Here is a 12,517-nt window from a genome sequence, read left to right on the forward strand (position 1 = left end):
GCCCCATGTTAAATGTCTCAAATTTGAAAGCACTATATTTCTAAAACTATTAAACATTTCAAAGATTCCTTTTAAGGCAAACATGTCCACCGTAAGATGAACCTAAGTAGGCTAGAATGGGGTTGCTAGGTGTAAGTATGTAGGACTAGTAGCATGCCAAAGTTTGTGCTATTGCCATAGAGAATGCATTGGGGGTTTAAGTTAAATAACTCATAAACTACAAAACATAAAAATAAAAAAACGTTCCAGCATGTGTCTCCACAGTAAGCTGAATAATAAAAAGTGTGAATGGAGTTTCTAGGTGAAAGTGACTTTTGACGTGCCTATAGAGCTGCCATTGAGCCCCATGTTAAATGTCTCAAATTTGAAAGCACTATATTTCTAAAACTATGAAACATTTCAAAGATTCCTTTTCAGGCAAACATGTCCACCGTAAGATGAACCTAAGTAGGCTAGAATGGGGTTGCTAGGTGTAAGTATGTAGGACTAATAGCATGCCAAATTTGTGCTATTGCCATAGAGAATGCATTGGGCGTTTAAGTTAAATAACTCATAAACTACAAAACATTTCAAAATAAAAAAGTTACAGCATGTGTCTCCACAGTAAGCTGAATCATAAAAAGTGTGAATGGAGTTTCTAGGTGAAAGTGACTTTTGACGTGCCTATAGAGCTGCCATTGAGCCCCATGTTAAATGTCTCAAATTTGAAAGCACTATATTTCTAAAACTATTAAACATTTCAAAGATTCCTTTTAAGGCAAACATGTCCACCGTAAGATGAACCTAAGTAGGCTAGAATGGGGTTGCTAGGTGTAAGTATGTAGGACTAGTAGCATGCCAAAGTTTGTGCTATTGCCATAGAGAATGCATTGGGGGTTTAAGTTAAATAACTCATAAACTACAAAACATAAAAATAAAAAAACGTTCCAGCATGTGTCTCCACAGTAAGCTGAATAATAAAAAGTGTGAATGGAGTTTCTAGGTGAAAGTGACTTTTGACGTGCCTATAGAGCTGCCATTGAGCCCCATGTTAAATGTCTCAAATTTGAAAGCACTATATTTCTAAAACTATGAAACATTTCAAAGATTCCTTTTCAGGCAAACATGTCCACCGTAAGATGAACCTAAGTAGGCTAGAATGGGGTTGCTAGGTGTAAGTATGTAGGACTATTAGCATGCCAAATTTTGTGCTATTGCCATAGAGAATGCATTGGGCGTTTAAGTTAAATAACTCATAAACTACAAAACATAAAAATAAAAAAAAGTTCCAGCATTTGTCTCCTCAGTAAGCTGAATAATAAAAAGTGTGAATGGAGTTTCTAGGTGAAAGTGACTTTTGACGTGCCTATAGAGCTGCCATTGAGCCCCATGTTAAATGTCTCAAATTTGAAAGCACTATATTTCTAAAACTATGAAACATTTCAAAGTTTCCTTTTCAGGCAAACATGTCCACCGTAAGATGAACCTAAGTAGGCTAGAATGGGGTTGCTAGGTGTAAGTATGTAGGACTAGTAGCATGCCAAAGTTTGTGCTATTGCCATAGAGAATGCATTGGGCGTTTAAGTTAAATAACTCATAAACTACAAAACATAAAAATAAAAAAAAGTTCCAGCATGTGTCTCCACAGTAAGCTGAATAATAAAAAGTGTGAATGGAGTTTCTAGGTGAAAGTGACTTTTGACGTGCCTATAGAGCTGCCATTGAGCCCCATGTTAAATGTCTCAAATTTGAAAGCACTATATTTCTAAAACTATGACACATTTCAAAGATTCCTTTTCAGGCAAACATGTCCACCGTAAGATGAACCTAAGTAGGCTAGAATGGGGTTGCTAGGTGTAAGTATGTAGGACTAGTAGCATGCCAAAGTTTGTGCTATTGCCATAGAGAATGCATTGTGTTGCGGAGGATGAGAGGAATGCTCTCATCCTCCGCAACACCCATTCTCATACACCGCTATACACCGCAAGGATTTGGGCTATAGCCCATATCGTACGGCATACTATACTGTAGCACGCCGTTTTTCATCATTTTTGAGGATTTGGAAAAAATTAAAAAACACGATGGGTTATAGCCCATTGTTTTTTTTAATTTTTGAAAAAAATAATATCCTCGTTTTTCATCATTTTGGACCATGGGCTATAGCCCATATCGTACGACATACTATAGCACGCCGTTTTTCATCATTTTTGAGGATTTGAAAAAAATGAAAAAAAAAATGAAAAAAACATGGGTTATAGCCCATCGTTTTTTGAAATTTTGAAAAAAAAATTAACCTAGTTTTTCATCATTTTTTAACATGGGCTATAGCCCATACCGTACGGCATACTATAGCACGCCGTTTTTCATCATTTTTGAGGTTTTGAAAAAAACAAAACAAAAAAAACATGGGTTATAGCCCATCGTTTTTTGAAATTTTGGAAAAAAAAAGAAAAACTCGTTTTTCATCATTTTTGAACATGGGCTATAGCCCATACCGTACGGCATACTATAGCACGCCGTTTTTCATCATTTTAGAGGTTTTGAAAAAAAAAAAAAAAAAAAAAAAAACATGGGTTATAGCCCATCGTTTTTTGAAATTTTGATATATTTTTTTAACCTCGTATTTCATCATTTTTTAACATGGGCTATAGCCCCTACCGTACGGCATACTATAGCACGCCGTTTTTCATAATTTTTGAGGTTAAAAAAAAAAAAAAAAAAAAAAAAACATGGGTTATAGCCCATCGTTTTTTAAAATGTTGATATTTTTTTTAACCTCGTTTTTCATCGTTTTTGAACATGGGCTATAGCCCATACCGTACGGCATACTATAGCACGCCGTTTTTCATAATTTTTGAGGTTTAAAAAAAACAAAAAAAACATGGGTTATAGCCCATCGTTAAAACACTAACACTAACATCAAATAGGACAGAAAAGCTGTGTTGTAGTAATCAGCAGTTAGCTCAGTGTGATGAGTGGCTGTGCTTGTGATCCACAGGTCCAGGGTTCAAATCCCACATTAGTCATGTGTCTCTGTGACACTTTTCTTTTCACAGGCAGGGGGAGAGTAGGCGAGGGTGGGGTAAGGCCATTGAGCCCCATTATAAAGGTCTCAAATTTGAAAGCTATATATTTCTAAAACTATGAAACATTTCAAAGATTCCTTTTCAGGCAAACATGTCCACCGTAAGATGAACCTAAGTAGGCTAGAATGGTAATGGTGTAAGTATGTAGGACTAATAGCATGCCAAATTTGTGCTATTGCCATAGAGAATGCATTGGGCGTTTAAGTTAAATAACTCATAAACTACAAAACATTTCAAAATAAAAAAGTTACAGCATGTGTCTCCACAGTAAGCTGAATCATAAAAAGTGTGAATGGAGTTTCTAGGTGAAAGTGACTTTTGACGTGCCTATAGAGCTGCCATTGAGCCCCATGTTAAATGTCTCAAATTTGAAAGCACTATATTTCTAAAACTATTAAACATTTCAAAGATTCCTTTTAAGGCAAACATGTCCACCGTAAGATGAACCTAAGTAGGCTAGAATGGGGTTGCTAGGTGTAAGTATGTAGGACTAGTAGCATGCCAAAGTTTGTGCTATTGCCATAGAGAATGCATTGGGGGTTTAAGTTAAATAACTCATAAACTACAAAACATAAAAATAAAAAAACGTTCCAGCATGTGTCTCCACAGTAAGCTGAATAATAAAAAGTGTGAATGGAGTTTCTAGGTGAAAGTGACTTTTGACGTGCCTATAGAGCTGCCATTGAGCCCCATGTTAAATGTCTCAAATTTGAAAGCACTATATTTCTAAAACTATGAAACATTTCAAAGATTCCTTTTCAGGCAAACATGTCCACCGTAAGATGAACCTAAGTAGGCTAGAATGGGGTTGCTAGGTGTAAGTATGTAGGACTATTAGCATGCCAAATTTTGTGCTATTGCCATAGAGAATGCATTGGGCGTTTAAGTTAAATAACTCATAAACTACAAAACATAAAAATAAAAAAAAGTTCCAGCATTTGTCTCCTCAGTAAGCTGAATAATAAAAAGTGTGAATGGAGTTTCTAGGTGAAAGTGACTTTTGACGTGCCTATAGAGCTGCCATTGAGCCCCATGTTAAATGTCTCAAATTTGAAAGCACTATATTTCTAAAACTATGACACATTTCAAAGATTCCTTTTCAGGCAAACATGTCCACCGTAAGATGAACCTAAGTAGGCTAGAATGGGGTTGCTAGGTGTAAGTATGTAGGACTAGTAGCATGCCAAAGTTTGTGCTATTGCCATAGAGAATGCATTGGGCGTTTAAGTTAAATAACTCATAAACTACAAAACATAAAAATAAAAAAAAGTTCCAGCATGTGTCTCCACAGTAAGCTGAATAATAAAAAGTGTGAATGGAGTTTCTAGGTGAAAGTGACTTTTGACGTGCCTATAGAGCTGCCATTGAGCCCCATGTTAAATGTCTCAAATTTGAAAGCACTATATTTCTAAAACTATGACACATTTCAAAGATTCCTTTTCAGGCAAACATGTCCACCGTAAGATGAACCTAAGTAGGCTAGAATGGGGTTGCTAGGTGTAAGTATGTAGGACTAGTAGCATGCCAAAGTTTGTGCTATTGCCATAGAGAATGCATTGTGTTGCGGAGGATGAGAGGAATGCTCTCATCCTCCGCAACACCCATTCTCATACACCGCTATACACCGCAAGGATTTGGGCTATAGCCCATATCGTACGGCATACTATACTGTAGCACGCCGTTTTTCATCATTTTTGAGGATTTGGAAAAAATTTAAAAACACGATGGGTTATAGCCCATTGTTTTTTTTAATTTTTGAAAAAAATAATATCCTCGTTTTTCATCATTTTGGACCATGGGCTATAGCCCATATCGTACGACATACTATAGCACGCCGTTTTTCATCATTTTTGAGGATTTGAAAAAAATGAAAAAAAAATGAAAAAAACATGGGTTATAGCCCATCGTTTTTTGAAATTTTGAAAAAAAAATTAACCTAGTTTTTCATCATTTTTTAACATGGGCTATAGCCCATACCGTACGGCATACTATAGCACGCCGTTTTTCATCATTTTTGAGGTTTTGAAAAAAACAAAACAAAAAAAACATGGGTTATAGCCCATCGTTTTTTGAAATTTTGGAAAAAAAAAGAAAAACTCGTTTTTCATCATTTTTGAACATGGGCTATAGCCCATACCGTACGGCATAGTATAGCACGCCGTTTTTCATCATTTTAGAGGTTTTGAAAAAAAAAAAAAAAAAAAAAAAAACATGGGTTATAGCCCATCGTTTTTTGAAATTTTGATATATTTTTTTAACCTCGTTTTTCATCATTTTTTAACATGGGCTATAGCCCCTACCGTACGGCATACTATAGCACGCCGTTTTTCATAATTTTTGAGGTTTAAAAAAAAACAAAAAAAACATGGGTTATAGCCCATCGTTAAAACACTAACACTAACATCAAATAGGACAGAAAAGCTGTGTTGTAGTAATCAGCAGTTAGCTCAGTGTGATGAGTGGCTGTGCTTGTGATCCACAGGTCCAGGGTTCAAATCCCACATTAGTCATGTGTCTCTGTGACACTTTTCTTTTCACAGGCAGGGGGAGAGTAGGCGAGGGTGGGGTAAGGCCATTGAGCCCCATTATAAAGGTCTCAAATTTGAAAGCTATATATTTCTAAAACTATGAAACATTTCAAAGATTCCTTTTCAGGCAAACATGTCCACCGCAAGATGAACCTAAGTAGGCTAGAATGGTAATGGTGTAAGTATGTAGGACTAATAGCATGCCAAATTTGTGCTATTGCCATAGAGAATGCATTGGGCGTTTAAGTTAAATAACTCATAAACTACAAAACATTTCAAAATAAAAAAGTTACAGCATGTGTCTCCACAGTAAGCTGAATCATAAAAAGTGTGAATGGAGTTTCTAGGTGAAAGTGACTTTTGACGTGCCTATAGAGCTGCCATTGAGCCCCATGTTAAATGTCTCAAATTTGAAAGCACTATATTTCTAAAACTATTAAACATTTCAAAGATTCCTTTTAAGGCAAACATGTCCACCGTAAGATGAACCTAAGTAGGCTAGAATGGGGTTGCTAGGTGTAAGTATGTAGGACTAGTAGCATGCCAAAGTTTGTGCTATTGCCATAGAGAATGCATTGGGGGTTTAAGTTAAATAACTCATAAACTACAAAACATAAAAATAAAAAAACGTTCCAGCATGTGTCTCCACAGTAAGCTGAATAATAAAAAGTGTGAATGGAGTTTCTAGGTGAAAGTGACTTTTGACGTGCCTATAGAGCTGCCATTGAGCCCCATGTTAAATGTCTCAAATTTGAAAGCACTATATTTCTAAAACTATGAAACATTTCAAAGATTCCTTTTCAGGCAAACATGTCCACCGTAAGATGAACCTAAGTAGGCTAGAATGGGGTTGCTAGGTGTAAGTATGTAGGACTATTAGCATGCCAAATTTTGTGCTATTGCCATAGAGAATGCATTGGGCGTTTAAGTTAAATAACTCATAAACTACAAAACATAAAAATAAAAAAAAGTTCCAGCATTTGTCTCCTCAGTAAGCTGAATAATAAAAAGTGTGAATGGAGTTTCTAGGTGAAAGTGACTTTTGACGTGCCTATAGAGCTGCCATTGAGCCCCATGTTAAATGTCTCAAATTTGAAAGCACTATATTTCTAAAACTATGAAACATTTCAAAGTTTCCTTTTCAGGCAAACATGTCCACCGTAAGATGAACCTAAGTAGGCTAGAATGGGGTTGCTAGGTGTAAGTATGTAGGACTAGTAGCATGCCAAAGTTTGTGCTATTGCCATAGAGAATGCATTGTGTTGCGGAGGATGAGAGGAATGCTCTCATCCTCCGCAACACCCATTCTCATACACCGCTATACACCGCAAGGATTTGGGCTATAGCCCATATCGTACGGCATACTATACTGTAGCACGCCGTTTTTCATCATTTTTGAGGATTTGGAAAAAATTAAAAAACACGATGGGTTATAGCCCATTGTTTTTTTTCATTTTTGAAAAAAATAATATCCTCGTTTTTCATCATTTTGGACCATGGGCTATAGCCCATATCGTACGACATACTATAGCACGCCGTTTTTCATCATTTTTGAGGATTTGAAAAAAATGAAAAAAAAAATGAAAAAAACATGGGTTATAGCCCATCGTTTTTTGAAATTTTGAAAAAAAAATTAACCTAGTTTTTCATCATTTTTTAACATGGGCTATAGCCCATACCGTACGGCATACTATAGCACGCCGTTTTTCATCATTTTTGAGGTTTTGAAAAAAACAAAACAAAAAAAACATGGGTTATAGCCCATCGTTTTTTGAAATTTTGGGAAAAAAAAGAAAAACTCGTTTTTCATCATTTTTGAACATGGGCTATAGCCCATACCGTACGGCATACTATAGCACGCCGTTTTTCATCATTTTAGAGGTTTTGAAAAAAAAAAAAAAAAAAAAAAAAACATGGGTTATAGCCCATCGTTTTTTGAAATTTTGATATATTTTTTTAACCTCGTTTTTCATCATTTTTGAACATGGGCTATAGCCCCTACCGTACGGCATACTATAGCACGCCGTTTTTCATAATTTTTGAGGTTTAAAAAAAAACAAAACAAAAAAAAACATGGGTTATAGCCCATCGTTTTTTAAAATGTTGATATTTTTTTTAACCTCGTTTTTCATCGTTTTTGAACATGGGCTATAGCCCATACCGTACGGCATACTATAGCACGCCGTTTTTCATAATTTTTGAGGTTTTGAAAAAAAAAAAAAAAAAAAAAAAAACATGGGTTATAGCCCATCGTTTTTTGAAATTTTGATATATTTTTTTAACCTCGTATTTCATCATTTTTTAACATGGGCTATAGCCCCTACCGTACGGCATACTATAGCACGCCGTTTTTCATAATTTTTGAGGTTAAAAAAAAAAAAAAAAAAAAAAAACATGGGTTATAGCCCATCGTTTTTTGAAATTTTGGAAAAAAAAAGAAAAACTCGTTTTTCATCATTTTTGAACATGGGCTATAGCCCATACCGTACGGCATACTATAGCACGCCGTTTTTCATCATTTTAGAGGTTTTGAAAAAAAAAAAAAAAAAAAAAAAAACATGGGTTATAGCCCATCGTTTTTTGAAATTTTGATATATTTTTTTAACCTCGTTTTTCATCATTTTTGAACATGGGCTATAGCCCCTACCGTACGGCATACTATAGCACGCCGTTTTTCATAATTTTTGAGGTTTAAAAAAAAACAAAACAAAAAAAAACATGGGTTATAGCCCATCGTTTTTTAAAATGTTGATATTTTTTTTAACCTCGTTTTTCATCGTTTTTGAACATGGGCTATAGCCCATACCGTACGGCATACTATAGCACGCCGTTTTTCATAATTTTTGAGGTTTAAAAAAAACAAAAAAAACATGGGTTATAGCCCATCGTTAAAACACTAACACTAACATCAAATAGGACAGAAAAGCTGTGTTGTAGTAATCAGCAGTTAGCTCAGTGTGATGAGTGGCTGTGCTTGTGATCCACAGGTCCAGGGTTCAAATCCCACATTAGTCATGTGTCTCTGTGACACTTTTCTTTTCACAGGCAGGGGGAGAGTAGGCGAGGGTGGGGTAAGGCCATTGAGCCCCATTATAAAGGTCTCAAATTTGAAAGCTATATATTTCTAAAACTATGAAACATTTCAAAGATTCCTTTTCAGGCAAACATGTCCACCGTAAGATGAACCTAAGTAGGCTAGAATGGTAATGGTGTAAGTATGTAGGACTAATAGCATGCCAAATTTGTGCTATTGCCATAGAGAATGCATTGGGCGTTTAAGTTAAATAACTCATAAACTACAAAACATTTCAAAATAAAAAAGTTACAGCATGTGTCTCCACAGTAAGCTGAATCATAAAAAGTGTGAATGGAGTTTCTAGGTGAAAGTGACTTTTGACGTGCCTATAGAGCTGCCATTGAGCCCCATGTTAAATGTCTCAAATTTGAAAGCACTATATTTCTAAAACTATTAAACATTTCAAAGATTCCTTTTAAGGCAAACATGTCCACCGTAAGATGAACCTAAGTAGGCTAGAATGGGGTTGCTAGGTGTAAGTATGTAGGACTAGTAGCATGCCAAAGTTTGTGCTATTGCCATAGAGAATGCATTGGGGGTTTAAGTTAAATAACTCATAAACTACAAAACATAAAAATAAAAAAACGTTCCAGCATGTGTCTCCACAGTAAGCTGAATAATAAAAAGTGTGAATGGAGTTTCTAGGTGAAAGTGACTTTTGACGTGCCTATAGAGCTGCCATTGAGCCCCATGTTAAATGTCTCAAATTTGAAAGCACTATATTTCTAAAACTATGAAACATTTCAAAGATTCCTTTTCAGGCAAACATGTCCACCGTAAGATGAACCTAAGTAGGCTAGAATGGGGTTGCTAGGTGTAAGTATGTAGGACTATTAGCATGCCAAATTTTGTGCTATTGCCATAGAGAATGCATTGGGCGTTTAAGTTAAATAACTCATAAACTACAAAACATAAAAATAAAAAAAAGTTCCAGCATGTGTCTCCACAGTAAGCTGAATAATAAAAAGTGTGAATGGAGTTTCTAGGTGAAAGTGACTTTTGACGTGCCTATAGAGCTGCCATTGAGCCCCATGTTAAATGTCTCAAATTTGAAAGCACTATATTTCTAAAACTATGAAACATTTCAAAGTTTCCTTTTCAGGCAAACATGTCCACCGTAAGATGAACCTAAGTAGGCTAGAATGGGGTTGCTAGGTGTAAGTATGTAGGACTAGTAGCATGCCAAAGTTTGTGCTATTGCCATAGAGAATGCATTGGGCGTTTAAGTTAAATAACTCATAAACTACAAAACATAAAAATAAAAAAAAGTTCCAGCATGTGTCTCCACAGTAAGCTGAATAATAAAAAGTGTGAATGGAGTTTCTAGGTGAAAGTGACTTTTGACGTGCCTATAGAGCTGCCATTGAGCCCCATGTTAAATGTCTCAAATTTGAAAGCACTATATTTCTAAAACTATGAAACATTTCAAAGATTCCTTTTCAGGCAAACATGTCCACCGTAAGATGAACCTAAGTAGGCTAGAATGGGGTTGCTAGGTGTAAGTATGTAGGACTATTAGCATGCCAAATTTTGTGCTATTGCCATAGAGAATGCATTGGGCGTTTAAGTTAAATAACTCATAAACTACAAAACATAAAAATAAAAAAAAGTTCCAGCATGTGTCTCCACAGTAAGCTGAATAATAAAAAGTGTGAATGGAGTTTCTAGGTGAAAGTGACTTTTGACGTGCCTATAGAGCTGCCATTGAGCCCCATGTTAAATGTCTCAAATTTGAAAGCACTATATTTCTAAAACTATGAAACATTTCAAAGTTTCCTTTTCAGGCAAACATGTCCACCGTAAGATGAACCTAAGTAGGCTAGAATGGGGTTGCTAGGTGTAAGTATGTAGGACTAGTAGCATGCCAAAGTTTGTGCTATTGCCATAGAGAATGCATTGGGCGTTTAAGTTAAATAACTCATAAACTACAAAACATAAAAATAAAAAAAAGTTCCAGCATGTGTCTCCACAGTAAGCTGAATAATAAAAAGTGTGAATGGAGTTTCTAGGTGAAAGTGACTTTTGACGTGCCTATAGAGCTGCCATTGAGCCCCATGTTAAATGTCTCAAATTTGAAAGCACTATATTTCTAAAACTATGACACATTTCAAAGATTCCTTTTCAGGCAAACATGTCCACCGTAAGATGAACCTAAGTAGGCTAGAATGGGGTTGCTAGGTGTAAGTATGTAGGACTAGTAGCATGCCAAAGTTTGTGCTATTGCCATAGAGAATGCATTGTGTTGCGGAGGATGAGAGGAATGCTCTCATCCTCCGCAACACCCATTCTCATACACCGCTATACACCGCAAGGATTTGGGCTATAGCCCATATCGTACGGCATACTATACTGTAGCACGCCGTTTTTCATCATTTTTGAGGATTTGGAAAAAATTAAAAAACACGATGGGTTATAGCCCATTGTTTTTTTTAATTTTTGAAAAAAATAATATCCTCGTTTTTCATCATTTTGGACCATGGGCTATAGCCCATATCGTACGACATACTATAGCACGCCGTTTTTCATCATTTTTGAGGATTTGAAAAAAATGAAAAAAAAATGAAAAAAACATGGGTTATAGCCCATCGTTTTTTGAAATTTTGAAAAAAAAATTAACCTAGTTTTTCATCATTTTTTAACATGGGCTATAGCCCATACCGTACGGCATACTATAGCACGCCGTTTTTCATCATTTTTGAGGTTTTGAAAAAAACAAAACAAAAAAAACATGGGTTATAGCCCATCGTTTTTTGAAATTTTGGAAAAAAAAAGAAAAACTCGTTTTTCATCATTTTTGAACATGGGCTATAGCCCATACCGTACGGCATACTATAGCACGCCGTTTTTCATCATTTTAGAGGTTTTGAAAAAAAAAAAAAAAAAAAAAAAAACATGGGTTATAGCCCATCGTTTTTTGAAATTTTGATATATTTTTTTAACCTCGTTTTTCATCATTTTTTAACATGGGCTATAGCCCCTACCGTACGGCATACTATAGCACGCCGTTTTTCATAATTTTTGAGGTTAAAAAAAAAAAAAAAAAAAAAAAAACATGGGTTATAGCCCATCGTTTTTTAAAATGTTGATATTTTTTTTAACCTCGTTTTTCATCGTTTTTGAACATGGGCTATAGCCCATACCGTACGGCATACTATAGCACGCCGTTTTTCATAATTTTTGAGGTTTAAAAAAAACAAAAAAAACATGGGTTATAGCCCATCGTTAAAACACTAACACTAACATCAAATAGGACAGAAAAGCTGTGTTGTAGTAATCAGCAGTTAGCTCAGTGTGATGAGTGGCTGTGCTTGTGATCCACAGGTCCAGGGTTCAAATCCCACATTAGTCATGTGTCTCTGTGACACTTTTCTTTTCACAGGCAGGGGGAGAGTAGGCGAGGGTGGGGTAAGGCCATTGAGCCCCATTATAAAGGTCTCAAATTTGAAAGCTATATATTTCTAAAACTATGAAACATTTCAAAGATTCCTTTTCAGGCAAACATGTCCACCGTAAGATGAACCTAAGTAGGCTAGAATGGTAATGGTGTAAGTATGTAGGACTAATAGCATGCCAAATTTGTGCTATTGCCATAGAGAATGCATTGGGCGTTTAAGTTAAATAACTCATAAACTACAAAACATTTCAAAATAAAAAAGTTACAGCATGTGTCTCCACAGTAAGCTGAATCATAAAAAGTGTGAATGGAGTTTCTAGGTGAAAGTGACTTTTGACGTGCCTATAGAGCTGCCATTGAGCCCCATGTTAAATGTCTCAAATTTGAAAGCACTATATTTCTAAAACTATTAAACATTTCAAAGATTCCTTTTAAGGCAAACATGTCCACCGTA

Source organism: Protomyctophum parallelum, assembly GCF_964188405.1.
Source record: "Protomyctophum parallelum genome assembly, chromosome: 20".
In the NCBI taxonomy this organism is placed as follows: domain Eukaryota; kingdom Metazoa; phylum Chordata; class Actinopteri; order Myctophiformes; family Myctophidae; genus Protomyctophum; species Protomyctophum parallelum.